Source organism: Myotis yumanensis, unplaced genomic scaffold (genome assembly GCF_028538775.1).
Source record: "Myotis yumanensis isolate MYYU_CA2020_CCGP unplaced genomic scaffold, mMyoYum1.0.hap1 SCAF_8, whole genome shotgun sequence".
Taxonomy (NCBI): Eukaryota; Metazoa; Chordata; class Mammalia; order Chiroptera; family Vespertilionidae; genus Myotis; species Myotis yumanensis.
The window spans coordinates 48,348,674-48,366,109 of NW_027223759.1; the positions used below are offsets into that span (position 1 = coordinate 48,348,674).

Consider the following 17,436-nt stretch of genomic DNA (forward strand, 5'->3'; position numbering starts at 1 on the left):
ATATAAACATTACAAACATTTCCTCTAATTCTCAAACAAGCACCCTCTTTTTTAGCAATGAGGAAACTGAGGCCCAGAGTATTAAAGAGACTTTTCCAAATTCCTTTTCGTGAACAACATGAAATTGCCATTTATATAGCTTCAATATGGTTGAATAGCAGCAGCTTTATTGGCTCAATCCAATAGCTATTCAGAAGAGCAAGGATTCAAACTCAGGTCAACCAGGATCAAAGTCAGCCTTCCTTCCACGACCCCATGCTGCCTTATTTATTTATATTCTTGTGTTGCTCCACATATCTAGCTTTGTATGCATTACACACAATATAATTTGTGGTTAATAAATATTTGTCGATTAGCTTTTTAAAAATGAATTTAGAGGAAGCAACACAGCTATGTTTTGTAACCACACAGAAAAATATTAGCTATCTCTGTTTTTAATGCTATAAATCTATGTGGTCACAAGGTACTATTGGATACAATCTCTTGAATTATTAATTACTTTGCTTTCCACATATGGTACAGTTTCCCAACATCCAAATATCACGAGTGATGGGCTCTTTTTGGAACAGGTGGAATCCCGCATCACTGAGCTCTCTTCCTCCTGTGATTTCTCCTGCCAGCCAGGTTTAGCAATTTCACAGGTTTGATGAAATGACAGAAAACACTTAGATAATTCACCTTCAAAATATCCCTCCCTTTTTTCTCACTCAATTAATATCTCTGTTCCACACTCTCATTCCTTTCTTCTTTAACATTTTCTCTCTTCTAGAGAGAATACTCTAATTTTTTGGCAACAGGTGTTTAGCTCAAGTCCTTATATCGGCCATTTGAAGAACATGCATACATTTTGGAAGAACCAGGTGGTTTTCATATTTAGTATGTCCAAAAGATAGGAATTTTGAGAGCAAATCAATAACTGCACAATTTATAGTGTAATTACCTAGTAATTACTCAATTTGCTTGTGAACACTGACTCCTCTCCATGGGTTTTAAACAGATGTCACAGCAGATGCACCTCATTTAAGGGAGAATGTGTATTAACCATAGCAGTCGTTGGCTTATTGTCTTCAGTGGAGCTGAATTAAATTGATAATAGAGGACTATTAGGAAGTATCATGCAGACAGGAGAAGGACCAAAGTTTTCAAACAACAGAAAGTTCCCATTCTCACAAGTCAGTGTATCAAATAGTGACAGTATTTCAAAGGGTTGGTGAATATTTGGCCTTGGGGTTATGTGACAGTTGTCAATAGTAATAACTGAATTTTGTAGAGAACTTTTCAATGTATACTCATTTCTATCTATGTTATTTCATTCGATTATCACTGGAATCTAGGTCAGGGATATCATGTCCTGAGGCTCAAAGGTCACTCAGGTTCATTTTTGTTTTTTAATATGTTTTATTGATTTCAGAGACAGGAAGGGAGAGGGAGAGCGATAAAAACATCAATGATGAGAGAGAATCATTGATTGGCTGCCTCTTGCACCCCCCCTACTGGGGATTGGGCCTGCAACCTGGACTTGTGCCCTGACCCAGAATTGAACCATGACCTCCTGGTTCATGGGTTGATGCCCAATCACGGAGCCACACTGGCAGAGCATTACCCAGGTTCTTGAAGGGGTGGTGTAGTGAAGCCCAAACCAGAGCGCAGGCTGCCTGACTCCCAAGCCACTTACCACCACCCCATGCTGCTTCTTCCAGCAAATACTTTAGTCAACAAATCAATTAGACTGTGCATGTTTTTTAAAACAAATTGACTGACCTTTCGATTTGTTAATTTAAAATCAAAGTGATTGAATCACTTGTTTGTGAAAATACAGATTAAGAAGTTCTTGTTTGTTTTTACACCAGACTCTTGGTTTTGTTAGTATGTATTTTCAAACAGGTATAGTTTGAAATCAATTCTTTGTGCAACACTGGAGACTGCCAGACACCCACCGTCTCTTCAACTAAATCTATATACATCCAGGTTCATCATCACTAGTAGCATCATCTCCAAATATGCAGAACAATGTGCCCATATTGATATTGATGGTTAAAATTATAAAAGATGGTATGACTTCCTCAGTTGAAATCTTGACAGCATTTTACTGAAGACTGGGAACAACTTGCATATGTCCTTGATATTCCTTTCTGACTTTCTTTCTGATACCTTGTTATTTTTTAATTTTTAGCATGAATTGATCCCTACTTGACCCCATTCGAGCTTAATGTATTTTCTCATTCAAATCTGGACCATGGTATGTTTGCCTACCAGCCTGCCCACTGCTGACCCCTCTCCCTGGTCCATGAGAAAAGGCCTGGCCTCAGTGAGGCTTGTCATGCAGGAGGCTGCTCAAGTGGCAAGGGCTCCAGAGAATTCACTTTTGCTAAGTCCTGGAAGGCATTTACATGGGGCACGACTTTCAGAAGCCGGTGGTGATTGGGGAGAACAACAGAGAGGAACTATCTGGTTACCTGTCACTAGGACTCCCACACAAATGTCAGCGCTCAGCTGGGAAAGGCTGCTCTTTCTCTTTCTGTGTGGCTCACCTTCTTTGTAAAAACGAATCAACAGAGCTCTCTAGGGATTTCTTTCCCTTTCCTTTCCTCCCTAAAGACTGTGTGGTTAATTGTCACCCCTTCTTCTGTTTTTATTTTCTATTTTCTCAGCTGAAAGACCGGCTGCCCCAGTATGCACTGTCCCTACCTCCCAGCCCACTTTCCTGTCTCTTTGTTTATGCTACTTGAGGTTTGTCCTGCTCTGTGGAATACTTATCCTCCTACAGCTTCCCTTTCTAACGTTTTCTGTTCTGTTCTCTTCCCTTCCTCCTACACGGCTGAGGACTGCTTTTCCCAACTATCTCATCAGGGTCTATTACTTAATTAGCCAACAAGTTAGTCTCAGCTGAAGGGGAAGAGGAGATGAGGCTGATGAAGAAGGATGCCAACAAAGGGGGAGGAAGGACATCAAATGAGACTTGCAAAAAATGGGAAAAGGCGAAACTAGAGGCCCCTGGAGCCTAAAAGTAAAACCAATGTGTGGGACAAGACATGGCTTTATTAGTATATGTAACCGTTTTTATATCTGTTAATTAGAAATATGTTAATTAATATAAAAGCTAATTAAAATAATGTTAGAACTAATGACTAATAGTAATTGATTACTACATTAGAAATAATTTTTGTAAAATGTCTGACATAGTGAGTAGAACATAATATATACTCAATAAAAGATGGTTGTTGCCTTATTGCCTTCTTAAGATTCAAAGTGACTGAAATAAATATAGAATTATGTTCAAACCATGGAGCAAAATCTAGTTTTAAAATAGCAGCACTGTTTTTTTGTTTATTTATTTTGTTTTTTAGTTCTCTATGTTATAATATATAGACTGGCAGTCAGCTGTGAGGGATATCAGGAGATTTATAATAATAGTCACCAAGTACTGAAATTTGAGAATAATGATTTTGCAGACGGGAGAGTATAAATGTATAGACCTGGGCTATGGTCCTGGACATGTGTTAGTCTTGGAAATGTTGTAACCTCTACAGGCTTTTGTTGCCTAATCTGTGTAATGAAGATCCTATGTAACCACTGACAGGGTTGTTCTCACGCAAATAGAGTCATCTGTGCAAAGCTCATGGCACAGGCTTAGCACACAGTGAGCAGTCAGCAAAGGCTGTCCATTGCTGGGCTGCAATTTTAAAATTAGATCAGATTCTAGTTTTCTTTATAAAAACACTGATTTTACTCAGTTGCCTTATGATTTACTTTCTTTAAAAAATGTTTTTTAATTGTTTTTTAGAGAGAGAGGAAGGGAGAGGGAGAGAGAGAGAAACAATGATGTGACAGCAAAACATCGATTGATCGTCTCCTGCACGCCCCCTACCAGGGATGGAGCCTGAAACCTGGGCATGTGCCTCAGCTGGGAATGGAATCAGCAACGTTTCAATGCCCGGTATGACACCTAACCAACAACACCCAACCAGGGCTGATTTGCTTTCTTGAGAGACAAAGAAAGGGGGGTTGTTTACGGTAGTTAACCTGCAGGAAGTCTGTGACTCATGAGAAATTAATTTTATGTGTGGACTGTGGAAGACAAACTACCACTATATGCCACCTGCCCATCATATTTCTGACCATTTCAAATGCCCACAGAATGTTTATCAACAGGGTGTTGTTCATTAATTCATAAGGGACTTCATCATACGCTAGACTTACTTCACTAGGGTCTAAGTGATATTTTGTGCTACTAGGAAAGATAGGAGAAGCCATTTGTGGGATGGCAGGTAGACTTTATTGGTGAAGGAGGACTTGTTAACCATTCCATATGATAGGGCATTTTCCAAATCCTGAAACTATTTGCTATGCTAATTCTTTTGACCAATACCTATAGAGCACCTAGGACAGTGCCTGGGAAACAGTTACCATTTCTGATTCCCCTTTTGTCTTTGTGATGGTTAGTTTCATGGGTCAATGTGACTGGGACACGGTGCTCAGGTATTCGGTCAAACATTCTGGATGTTTCTGGGAGGGTCTGTTTAGATGAGATTTACATTTCATTCCTGGACTCTGAGTCAAGCACCTTGCTTTCCATAATATGGGTGGGCCTCATCCAATTAGAATAGAACAAAAGGCTGATCTTTCTGGAGCAGACTGCCTTCGGACCCCAGCTGCAACCCCTTCCCGAGGCTTCAGCCTGCCAGCTGGACTGGCCAGGCCAGCACAATTGTGAGCCATTCCTTAAAATAAAACGCCTCTTACATATGCACATCCTGTCGGTTCTGTTTGTCTTGAGAACCCTGATGAATACAGTCCTTTGCTAATGAGTTCCTCCGAGTTAGGTCCTAGGCCCTTTTTTCTTCTCATTCTAATTTTGCCTGTTTCCTATGCAAATTTTTCCTGCCCATGGCCTCAGTTACTGTCCATATGCCAATAATTTCTAAATTTATACTCCAGCTCAGATGTATGTAGGGAGCTCCAAACCTATCTATCTACCTGTGTACTGCGCATGTGCTCTTCCATATCTGAGGGGCACCTGAATGCAGCATGTACAAAAGTAAATTCATGATCTTGAAACCCTGATTCTTTTTCGGGGCTTTCTATCTCTCTGATATGTACCTGTGTCTGTCTAAAAGACCAACAACCATTGTTAACAGATCTCTCTACCTTATCTCCCCACTTAACCCATCACCATGTCCTGCCAACGTCACTGCAGAAATTCCTTGGATCTTTTTATTCTCCCCATCTCCACTACCACCACCTTATTCAACCTACAGGTGCTTCTTATCTTGACTCCTATGGTCACTTTTTAAGTGGTCTGGTTGCCCATTCTGTTCCCCCTTTAATCTTTTTTCCTTCACACTCCAGTCACAGCAATCTTAAAAAAAAAAAAAAAAAAAAAGCTGATCCTATCATTCTGTGTCACTACCTGTTTGAAATGATCCAATGACTTTCTATTGTGTTCGGGAAGAAGGCTAAATTCTTAGCATGACTACATTGTGGTTACCAAGGCCCTGCATGGTCTCATTCAGTAGCAATTTTCTTTTTGCTTTCTATAATCCACCTAACTTTCTTTTTCAGTTTCTTGAAAATGCTTCCTCAAATCCCTGTTCCTTTGCACATACTGTATTTTATTCTTTAATGTAGAGACTTATTCCCAATGTCTCAAATCTCATATCATGAGTCACTTCAAGGGGGAAACTGTTGTGTTCCACACATCCCTCTCTCAGTCTAGTCAGATTCCTTTGTTATACAATCCCATAGTATTTATCTAAATGAATATGAATCAGAGCTAAGATTTCTTGAGTGCCTAAGACGTTCAAGTACCAAGCACAGTAATAAATATTTTACAATCATTATATAGATACTAGAGGCCCAGTGCATGAAATTCGTGCATGGGTAGGGTCCCTAGCGGCTGCCAGCTGCCGGCCGGGGTCTCTCTTCCCTGGCTGCCAGCCAGGGCCTTCCTTTGTTCTGCACTGCCCCCTGGTGGTCAATGCATGTCATAGCGAGCAATTGAACTCCTGGTTGGTCAAACTCCTATGGGGACACTTTGCATATTAGGCTTTTATATATATAGGTTATCTAACTAAAACAACAAAAGAATCTGAGAAGTTGGTAATATCATTATTCTCTTTTACAGGTGAGGAACCTGAGAACCTAGGTGGGAAGCTCAGTGCACATTCAGTAATATGATGACTTGGTAGATGGAATGTGTATTTGGAGTGAGCTGGGCTAGGTAGATTACTGGTCAGCACTGTTAGAGGTGCTGTAGAGTGTGTTCAATACCTACTTGTTGGTTGAAATAATGATGAAAATTTGAATGAGTAATGAACTAGAACACATTTTAATATTGAAATTAACTGGGTACCCCTTTCATTTTCTACTCTAAATTAGTCAACTATGAGATTATTTACAAATTCTAGACAGTTACTTCCAAATGAGAAAATGGCATTTCCTGTACCAAAGATGTTAGAGTACCCTCCACTCTTCGTTTTGATGACCATCTGCTGCATTTCTAAATGAAGCAACAATTTAGTTTAATTTTGCTCACAGTGAAAGATAATTTTTTGTACCAGTTCTTCTGAGACTTCTAAAATAGGAGTCACACTCACACAGACACACACTTACAAACATGCACATGCTGTAGTATATACGTCCACACTAGCATCTGTAAGGAATAAACCCTAAATTTCCAAGCTTAACAAAACAGACAGTTTTTTCTTATTTGTGTGGCAACCTGATGGTGGCATTCCTGCTCTGCCAGACAAGTTTTCCCTGGTGATCCAGGAGCCCAGGCTCCCTTCATCCCCTAGGGCCACAGGGTTCTCTCACATAGAAGGCAGCAGAGGAGAGCAAGTATGGAGAAGGGAATCTTACTTCCTAAAAATCCTGGCCCCAAAATGAAGCCGGTCACATCCACTCATATTCCACTGCTAGAAATCATCATGTGGTCACAACCAACTCAAAGGAAGAAAGTAAATGCTGTCTAGTCATGTGCTCAGAAAGAAAAGAGAGAAAACATATGTGAGCGAGTCACCAGGCATCTCTGCCCCACCTCCCATCCCTGTAATGCAAAGCAGGGAGATGCTTTAAGATGAGTACAAAGTGCCCTGGAGTATGGGGAGCAGCAGCTAAATTGTAATGGTGGCCATTTGGGGAGGCCTGTAGAGGAGAAGGTTTTCAGGGTTCTTGAAGGTAGGTAAGTCCTTGATAGAAACAGAACCTAACAGGTATCCCTAAGACCAGTGTCAAAAATGCTGGGGTCCAAAGTCAGGAGGGAGTGAGGGTGCGAGAAAAATGTATGCTTGTGCCTTGGTCCGTAGTTCCATATCTGAGCATCAAGTACAAATTATTCTAATCATCTCTTTTCCTGAACTCCTTCTATAAGTAATTAAATAACAAACAGAATTACCCCCTCCACTGAGTATCTTAGTCCCTAATGTGAAAATATGAAATAATCAGAGGGTGTTCTGTGTAAGAATTTTAATGTCATGGAAAACTTCTGCTTTCAAGACTGTGCTAATTATACAGGATGAGGCTGAACAAAGGGAAGATGTACAATTAGCAAAGCAAAGTTATTACAACCAGCTCTGTCTAGAGGCTCTTTTGAATCTAGATACGTAATAAGCCAAGAGTGGCCCAGTGTTTATCTTTTAGAGGACAATGCTGGCGGTTTTAGAATTGTGGGCCTTGGCCACTTTGGATTTGACTGTGGCGATGGTATAGGAAACACACTCTAGTCTAAGTGGCATAAGAGGAAAGAGCAGGAGCTTCTACAGGGAGGAGATCTCGGTCCCTTCTTTGCTCTGCTACTTATTGGCTGGGTGATCACAACCTCTCCAGGCTGCTTCCTCCACTGCAGGGGATAATGATACCTATGAAAGAAGCTAGGACAATTCCTTGACAAGTGGAAGGAGGGAAATGGAGACAAAATAGTTCAACAAATGTCCGAGCAATTAGTAGCCAGCTAATAAATCACAAAACCCTGTCCTCCCTAACCAAGGACACAGGAGCAGATGGCTTACATCTCTCCTCCCCAACCAGAGAGCAGGTAGCTTAAGCCACCCTAGTCTGGGAGATGGATAACAGAGGCCCAGTTAGTGCCAGCTAAACCCAGGAATGGATAAAGGCAGGGGAATCAATAACAAAAGCACCAATTTTAGCCAGACAAATCCAAGATGGAGGTGAAGCTGACCAGAAAATGATCCCAAACTCCGCCATATGCTCATTGCGATGCATCACGCCTGGAAAGCTGATGAATATTCTGTTGTGATACTCCCCTAAAATTCCCGCCTTTACAAAACAGATAAAAGCCTTCAAGACAAAGGACCCAGTGAGCACTCTCCCTTGAGCATCTGTGCCTCCCGTTCCTCAGGCGTGAACTTTTATTTTCTTTCTCTTAAGCTTCAAGAGCCCTCCTCTTGTCTAACTTCTCAGTAAGCCAGAAGCAGCTCCACCTCAGCTCACTTCTGTCACTGTAGCCCAGCCTAGCAGCCTAGCTCGCCTCTCTTGGTGTGAGCTTGTTCCTTCTACCTAAGCCCTTCCTTTGTTCCACTGTCCCCAGCTTTAATAAACATACTTTCAAAATTACCTGAACTCCTGTCTGAAATTCTTTTTTGCATGAATTTCAAGAACCCACACATTCCAAGCCGTGCTGGGACAGATCCACCTCGGCCCCGTCCCTTTCCAGTGACAAAAGCACTTAGCACTGAACCTGAACTCTATTAAAGAGCCATTTTTGAATTTTAGACCCATTTCCCTCTCCTACTTTATTTTTCTTAAGCTGGATTTCATTCACCTCAATAAAAGTCCTTAAGACTTTAAGAATGGTATAAGAATGACTGTAATATCAAATGGATGTACTTCCTCTAAGTCGACCAAACTTCAATAAAGGCAGTTATAATATCAGTGGCTCTCTCTGAGCGGTGTTGGGGATAAAGAAATACCTTAGTTGTCAAATCCAAGGAGGACTGACTCAGCTCTTCCTTTCTTCCAAAGAAGATGAACTGCATCTCCTGCAATCTGCTTTTTTGCTAGGGGGTTTTTATTTTGTTTTCAAACCAGACCTCCAGTGCAAAAGGCAAACGCTCCTACATATACATTAAAAGGGGCTATGATGAGTCCCATAAAGGTTTGGGCTTTTCCCTACATTCTGTTGCCAGAATATTAGAAATTGATATGAAAACCCGAGAGCTTAAAAATTGCACAATAGTACATATTATTCAATTGCAAAATGCAAAATTGCAGCCCATCCCAAGCCTCAGCTCAGCTATGAATAGTCATACACTCAAGTGCATCTCAGTATTGACTGAAAGGATAGAGGCCCTCAGCTCCTGAGGAGGCATAAAGATTTCATTATCATATCAATGGCCCACATGGAAAGTTCTTGATAAAAATAAAAACGATCATAATCCAGAGGCAGGAGATAAAATGTGAGAGTTTGATGTGTGTAAACAAATCAAAGGTATTTAGAGTCAAGCTACTTAATCTGTGTGAAAGCATTGCCAAGAATATAAACATCAGAACAGCCTCGGAGCCAGAATAGGAAAGAAATGAGAGGGTAGAAGGAACTCTAAAGATTATTTGCTACTTTTCCCTGATTTACTATAATCCAGCCATGTTGGCCTTCTTTCAGTTCTGTGAACCAGTCAAGCTCAAAGCCTCTTGTCTTAAAGTCTCTATAAATCATCCCTCTGCCTCTTCACAGAGGCCTCTGGTAATAGTCAGGATTGTCACCATTAAGCTGCATTAACAAATAGCTTCCATATCTCGGTGGCTCAAGGCATTTATAGTCTGTTGTTGTTTTTTCATGCTACATGTTTAAAGTTGGTTGGCTGAGGGGTCTCTGTTCTTTGAAGCCACGCCAAGTTCTAGGCTAAGGGAGCAACCATGTCTTGACCACAGCCCCAGTCAGAATGCCACAGGGAGCTGGAGCAACAGTTAAATGCTCTATCAAGGAAATGGCACATGTTGTTTTGAAGCACAATACATTGGCCAGACCAAATCCCAAGGCCCTGTGAAACCTCAGGGAGACCAAGGCAATGCACTCCTATCATGTGCTTGGGAAGGGAGGGGGATAGAAATAGCTCTCTTGACTCTCACAGCTCCTCTGACCAACCTTTTGGAAGTAGGTTCTAGCTCTTCACTGCCTTAGCTCCCCTTTTGTATTTTTCATAGTGCTTATCACAATTTGTAATTGCATTATTTACTTAATAAATAATGTTTTATTTTCAGTCTGTTTCCACTATTCTATATAATAAAGAGGTAATATGCAAATTAACCCTCACGCCCTCACAAGATGGCTGCCTACAACCAGGCTGGCAGGGGGGTTAGTGAGGGATGACCAAATGACTGAACAGCAGGCTGCATGGGGTGACCTGTACAGCAGGGGGCCATGAGGGGTGACCAGGCTGGCAGGGGGGGCCGGTGGGGGTGAGCAGGCCAGCAGGGGCAGCAGTTGGGGGCGATCAGGCTGGCGGGGGGGGGGGGGGCAGTGAGGGGCGACTAGGCCAGCAGGGGGGCCATTGAGGGCAACCAGGCCAGAAGGGGGGGAAGTTAGGGGCAACCAGGCTGGCAGAGGGGAGCAGTTGGGGGCGACCAGGCCAGCAGGGAGGAGGCAGTTGTGGGTGACCTGGCCGGCAGTGGGGGTCAGTTAGGGGAGACCAGGCAGGCGGGGGGGGGGGCAGTTAGGGGTGATCAGGCCAGCAAGGGGGGGGGCAGTTAGGGGCGACCAGGCAGGCAGGCAAGTGAGTGATTAGGAGTCAGTGGTCCAGGATTGTGAGAGGGATGTTGACCACCGGTTTAGGCCCAATCCCCAGGATAGGGTCTAAACCAGCAGTCAGACATCCCCTGAGGGGGTCCCAGATTGGAGAGGGTACAGGCTGGGATGAGGGGACATCCCCTTGCATGAATTTCGTGCACTGGGCCTCTAGTCCTATATAATAAAAGCCTAATATGCTAAGTGTCTGGTTGTCCAGTCATCCGTTCAACCAATCAAAATGTAATATGCTAATGATATGCTAAGGCCACTCAACCACTAGTTATGATGTGCACTGACCACCAGGGGGTAGACACTCCAACCAGTAGGTTAGCTTGTTGCTGGGATCCGGCCGATCGGGACTGAGTGAGATGGGCCAGACATGCCCTGGAGCCCTCCCACAGTCTCTCCTCAGCTGGCCAACCTCCTGTGTCCCTCCCCGGCCTCGATAGTGGGTGGGTGGGTGGGAGGTAATCAACCAAAGACCATCCTATATATTAAAAAGCTAATATTCAAATCGAGTCAACGCAGGAGCTGCTCCCTGGTGGTCAGTGCACTCCCACAGGGGGGGCACCGCTCAGCCAGAAGCCCAGCTCACGGCTGGCAAGAGCAGTTGCAGTGGCGGGAGCCTCTCCCACCTCCGCAGCAGCGTGAAGGATGTCTGACTGATGGCTTAGGCCCACTCCCGGACTGTGAGAGAGCAGAGGCTGGGCTGAGGGACTCTCCCTGCCGAGTGCATGAATTTCATGCACTGGGCCTCTAGTTGAACTATAAGATCCCTAAGAGGAAGGACGATGCCAGCACACTAATTCTATGACACAGTTATCAAAACTGGTCAGTCTGCCTAATATATTTAAATAGTGATATATTTGTCTTGAATTTGGAGAATCCTCCTAGTGATAGTCTTACATCTCTCAACACAAGTCCTTTCTGGTTGTGTAGTGATGCCTCTCCATGGCTCCTTATTGGAAGACCCTACACACAAGAGCAGGGACTAAAGCAAAGACAGGCTAGGCCTTCCTTCAAATGCTGCTCTGAAGAATTGGAAAACTATCAACTAAAACCTCACAGAAATCTCCAAAGACGGTGAAAGCCAACATAGCCAGTGCGAATTGCTGTACACGTTGTAAATAATGAACAGAATAAAGAAGTTTGGTGAATTGGCATTTTCCTAAATTTACTTTTAGCAAATTAGCTTATAGGGAATTAGCTTAGAGCTACCCTCTCACCCACCACTAACAGATGTACTTCATTGTCAAACTGAGCCTGGTATTTGGAAGGGCACTCTGAAATAACTGTCCCCTTTTATGGGCAAAAACTGTAGTTTAAAGAGATTAAGTTACTGGCCCAAATCACAGAGGTGATCATTCTAGATAAAAAGGGAGATTCAAGTCTCTTCTTGCCCATTTGGTACTTCTTTTCCTGAGCCACAAAATGAGAAATCTGCAATCATTTTTACAAACTTATCATGTTATTTAGGGCAATCAGTATATAAAGGAGTATTTTGAGCATTTCTCTTGCTTTTAAAAATCACTTCAAATAAAAACATTTTAAATGATTGCTTGTTATTTTAGATACTTCTTTATAACTATACCACCATTTTCTATATAAAGTACTATTATTTTCAAGTGAAATAAGAAATAATTGAGGTACAATTGCCCATGAGACAAGGTTATTTCAGCAAAGAAGTTTCAAGAATCAATTAGCTGTGGCCTTGGAGAAATGGGTTTTTAAATAGATGATGTCTCAGGTCACCTAAGGCATGTCTTTAGTTCCCTAATATTTAATCTTAAAAGAGGCCACCACTAAAACCAGTCTACAGGTTCATAGATATAAATATGACTTTTGAATATTGAAATATAAATATTAAAAAAGGACTTTTGTGTTATTTTTTTCTCCTATGGCAAGGACACTTATACATATTATAGCAGGTAAACATTAATAAAAGAAAAAAAAACTAAACTTTTCTCTCTTTTCATTAGTCCTTAGATGCTGATTTCTGATTTAACAGAATTGCTGTTAATTTTCCGCAGTGATGGCCTACATAACGAAACAGTGTGTTCTTCTCCTACCTGTGGGGCCGAGCGTGCTGTGCTCTTCTTACCATAGGTGCGGGGCCCAAAGCATGATCTCCACCTGTGAGGAGGACGTCTGTAACTGCCGCGCCAGGAGAAGCTGCTGCTTAAAAACTGCAGAATTCTATGCGGATAACAAGAAAAGAAAAAAACTTTATAAACAATGGAAATTAATCAGGCTCTGAGAAATCAAGACTGAATAATGTCTTTTTTAAAAAAAATAGACACATTTAGTCTATAAGTACAGTACACAGAATGGCATGTGGGTAAGCACTGAACAGAGGTTGGTCAAATGAAAAAGAGCAAATGAGAGTCAGAGCTGGTCCTAGAATTGCAAACTGATAGGCCTACAAGACCAGACAAGTAGGTTAAAAGAGGGAGTCGACTGGGTGTGAGACAATAGGGGAGAGTAGGCCTGTGGTGAACTAGTGAACTCATGTCCCACCTGAAGGGGGCAGCACTGCTCATGTCTAGCTGATAGTTTTCATTGATGCCACAAGGAAAAACAAGCTCAGTAATGCCACTACTGCACACTTTCAAGGAAGAGAGAAATACAGATTTTTATGTGAAACCTCTTGGATTTATATTTAGAATTCAATTAAACAAAACAAAACGTTGTGTGGGTAAAACAAGGGTAAAGTGAAAGCCTACCTGAGGGTCAGGATTAGCTCCTGGGTAGCTAGTTGTGACCTAAGATTAGGGCAGTGATGGCGAACCTTTTGAGCTCAACGTGTCAGCATTTTGAAAAACCCTAACTTAACTCTGGTGCCGTGTCACATATAGAAATTTTTTTGATATTTGCAACCATAGTAAAACAAAGACTTATATTTTTTATATTTATTTTATATATTTAAATGCCATTTAACAAAAAAAATCGAGTTCCCGTGTCACCTCTGACACGCGTGTCATAGGTTCGCCATCATTGATCTAGGGCAATGTCTTTCATTTCAAATTGATGAAAGGGGTCTAGAGGGCTGAAGCCACTTGGCAAAGACACTTAGCTAATTTGTGGTAGAACTGGGTATTTTAGGCATGAGTCTCTTCCCTGTAACTTAAGACCTTCACATTCACTTATGACCCTCTCAGACTGGCTGGATCTGATCAGACCTGTTGAAATAACAGGTTAGAAGCCAACCGGATCTTTAAATGGGGAGAGAATCAACTTTGATCAAACAACAAATACTTATCAAGTCAAACACTAAAACAAAAGAGTCCCAAAGCAAACAATCAAAGACACTGCATGCTTAAGAATCTTCTGCTTATGGAAAAAATGTACTGTTCTAGAATGGGAGAGTGCCATATTACTAAGAATAAGACAGGAGAGCATGTGGTCAATTTTCAGTCTGCATAAGTCCTCATTCTTTAAAATGCTATGGCGCTTAATAAATTATTTGCTTAATATTGATCAATCAATTTCTATAGAGGTAGCTTTTAGAATTGAAATGTATTGAATGTTGACACAGGGAAAAATAACATCAGGAATTTATTACTCTAGCATATATATTTTTTAAAGTTTTTGCTTTTTAAAAAAATATTTTATTGATTTCGGAAAGGAAGGGAGAGGGAGAAAAAGATAGAAACATCAATGATGGGAGAGAATCATTGACCAGCTGCTTCCTGCACACCCCACACTGGGGATCGAGCCCACAACCCGGACATGTGCCCTGACTGGGAATTGAACCATGACCTCCTGGCTCATAGGTTGAAGCTCAACCACTGAGCTATGCTGGCCAGGCTAAGTTTTTGCTTTTATAAAATTTTCTATACAAAGAAAGAGTGGGATAAAATATAAACATTTAGTAAAGTGTATGAAACATTAATGTGAACCATTTTATATAAAACTATTGAATTGAATAAAGGAAAGGAAGGAAGCAAGGAATGAAGGAAATAAGCAGTTACTGATTACTAACATGAGCCAGGCCCTATGCCAGGTGTTGTTATAACATGTTAGACATATTAGCATTTACTGAATGAAAATAACCAAACCAGTGCCAAAATACATGTGGAAAATGTTTATAAATGTAAGTATAGCCAACTCAATTTTCCATGGGCAGATATTTCAGTTTAAACATCTCAAATCTTACTTAGACATAACTCTTTACTTTGACCACTCATTAAAAATTTTTTTTGACACAATATTTTTTAAATTAACTTTAGCCAGGCAAAGGCATGGAAGCAGGGTGTCCTTTCAACCAAAATAGTTAATTATCATCAGTGCTAGGAAAATATAAACTAGGAAACATATATATACAAATTTTCCCTGCTTTAAAATGAACTTAACATTATCCAAAGAGGTAATGATACCTCAGCAGTAATATAGACGGGAATGTATTATACAAGCAAAGATGAAACATGTAAGCCACCTTCTTCAGTCTGATTCTAAAGTGTAACTCCAGTATTTAAGTTAGAGGCATCACAACTTTCCAGAATATAAAATGCATCTGCATTCAAATGTTGGTTTTAGAATACAAAACAATATTTCAAAGTCAACTAGAAATGAATTTGTTCACGATCCACTCTTTTGGATAATTGCCATTATTGCTATTTTTTCTTAGGTAGATAATTGAAAACTGACTATATAAGTTGTTGTGTTTTTCTGGGGAAATAGCCTAGACTCAAAATTTGTCTCCTACATTTTTGTCTAAGTTTCAATCTTACCAGGCCTACAAATTATAGCTCTTCGACTACATTATCCTATTCCATCTCATTAATATCTTCTCTTCTGTTTAGCTTCATGCGGCAGAAAGAAACTTTGCCAGCACCATTTACCTCTAAGGAATCGATTCATTTTGTGTGCCTCCATACCAGAGTTATCTCTGAAGTATTTTAGTGACAGAACAGGACCAATAAGATAGTCATAATATCTGAACATGTGATTTAGTCTTCCTAGTTTTGCAATAACATCCTCTGTAACAACAAAGAAATTGCACTGCGAATCTCAAATGTCAGCACCTGGCCACATTTGACCCAGTTTGTGTGTAGTCTGTCTGCAACCAAAGACTTGAATAAAGACTGACAGAACAAAATGGAAAGCACCAATGAGTAGCCTATTTATTAATTTATCAAGATAAATTCAGGGGTTCATTAGGAAACCAGGTTGAAGTAATAGTTGATCTAATTAGTTAATGGATTTAGTAGAGAGAACAGAGGGTTTTCACTCTCTTAAGTGTCAATAATAATACACTTAACTTTCACTTGGCTGGTGTAGCTCATGATTGAGTGTCACTCTATGAACTGGGAGTTAATGGTTCGGTTCTGGTCAAGGGCACATGCCCTGGTTGCGGGCTTGATATCCAGTAGGGGGTGTGCAGGAGGCAGCCGATCAATGATTCTCATCATTGATGTTTCTATCTCTCTCTCCCTTTCCCTTCCTCTCCCTAATAAATAGACTTAACTTTCTATTTCTCCCATTTCTCCTTATCATAGGTCAGGGCCCCTGGAAAAGTGACTTTGAGACTCAGATACAAATGCAGGAAGCTTATGGGAGCATGTTCTCAGGAGCAACACCTGTGCTGAGAGAAGGAGGAAGGGGAGGGAGAGGTTAAAATGTAATGCAGTCACAGCAGAGGCCTGGGCTGACCCCTCAGGGAGCTCCGGAGCTGGGATGGGCTGCAGAGGTCCTGTGTGTGCTGGAGCTGGCGCACATGGGCTTGGGCAGAGCTGACTGAGCACCTCTTCCCGACTTCCCAGTGGCATCATGTTCACACCTTGAATTGGGAGGCATGCGTGTTGGGTATTTACAACACAGTGATTGGCAAATTCTAAAAGTCAGAGCTTCTGACACTCCCTCTGGAGAACTGGTTTCCCAGCAAATCCCCAGTTAAGAAAGAATGATTTGCACATCTCTCTGTCCAAATCCATGTGATAAGTACTTAATTGCACACAGTGCTCCAGAGAGGGAATGAGATACTATACTTATAGGTCTTGTATTGCTGTAACTTCTCCAGGCAAGGTGCCCTCCATTCTACACAGGGTATTCTAATCCCAGGATTTCCAGTCCTGCTCTGCTGTCAGTAACCTTTATTGTTGCCTTTCTGAAGGAAGCAACCAAGCTCCCACAGAAATGAAACCATCCCTGTAAGATACAACTTGGTGATATGACTACCAAAGCCTACGTGACAGAGTTCTCAGAGGAGTAAGTACTGGCAATAACTGAACAACGTCCTGGATAAAATACTTAGAGAAAGCCAACTGAAATGATTTTTTAAAGCAATGCCATTTCTTCCCTTGTAAACATGGTCATTCATACCAATAAAGAAGAGTGATAATAATAGCAGCTAGTCTTTGTTTAATGAAATCATAAACTATGTCTGGAGTCAGTTTAGAATGTGTGCCATAGGTGGGTAATGGTTTTAAATAAACTAGTATCAGTGAAGGCACATGAAGAATTTGGGTTAACAGCATTCCAGCTTTTAAAAAAAGTAATTCCTAAGGAGATGAACTAAGCCAATTTCTGTTTGGAAATGTCAATATCTTTAGGAAACTCAGAGAGGAGAGACCAGAGTTCACCACTACCTGGGGTAGCAGAAACTTTTAGGGGGATCATTCTGAACAAGGCTGTCCATCTCTCAAAGTTCTTTCTTCTGAATCCTTTACTCCCTCCATAGGAAAAGACAATCA

At 41.3% G+C, this 17,436-nt stretch overlaps 1 protein-coding gene across 2 annotated transcripts in view; it reads right to left on the reverse strand.

Moving 5' to 3' along the window:
- B3GALT1 (beta-1,3-galactosyltransferase 1) overlaps nt 1-17,436 on the reverse strand; it is a 500,198-nt gene that overhangs the window by 30,460 nt on the left and 452,302 nt on the right. For both annotated transcript variants that reach the window (XM_070422813.1, XM_070422814.1), the window contains one exon: nt 12,814-12,940. The gene's annotated coding sequence lies outside the window, so the exon portion shown is untranslated. The remainder of the gene's footprint in view (nt 1-12,813; nt 12,941-17,436) is intronic.